The sequence below is a fragment of the Gekko japonicus genome, unplaced genomic scaffold (assembly GCF_001447785.1).
Source record: "Gekko japonicus isolate JY-2015 unplaced genomic scaffold, Gekko_japonicus_V1.1 scaffold9, whole genome shotgun sequence".
Taxonomy (NCBI): Eukaryota; Metazoa; Chordata; class Lepidosauria; order Squamata; family Gekkonidae; genus Gekko; species Gekko japonicus.
This window is the reverse complement of record NW_015168044.1, coordinates 536,486-536,864: the sequence shown is the minus strand read 5'-3', so window position 1 is coordinate 536,864 and position 379 is coordinate 536,486.

Genomic DNA, 379 nt, shown 5'->3' with positions numbered 1-379 from the left:
GGGGGCCGGGTGCAGTTTGGCGCCCCTAAGGGCCGGCCCGCTCTAGGCGATCGCCTAGTCCGCCTAGTTTGCGAGCCGGCCCTGGAGAGAGTGTAGGCAGAGGGAGACCTGGTCTCAAGGCAGACCTCCCTCCCTGCTCCCTGGCGGCAGCCGCTGGGGACGGACGGACGGGCAGCCGAGGCCGGGCTCCTCAGGCGACCCCAATTCCAAAGCAAGCAGCGGCACAGAGGCGACGGGCGGCCTTTTAAAAAACCGAAATGCGACACGCTTTAAATGGGGGAAAGAGCGCCGGTCTTCACCCGCAGGGCACAGCCAAGCACCGGCGGCCCGTGAGGCACGCGCCCCTCGGACCCCCCCGCCCCCCCCGCCGCCCCCTGCG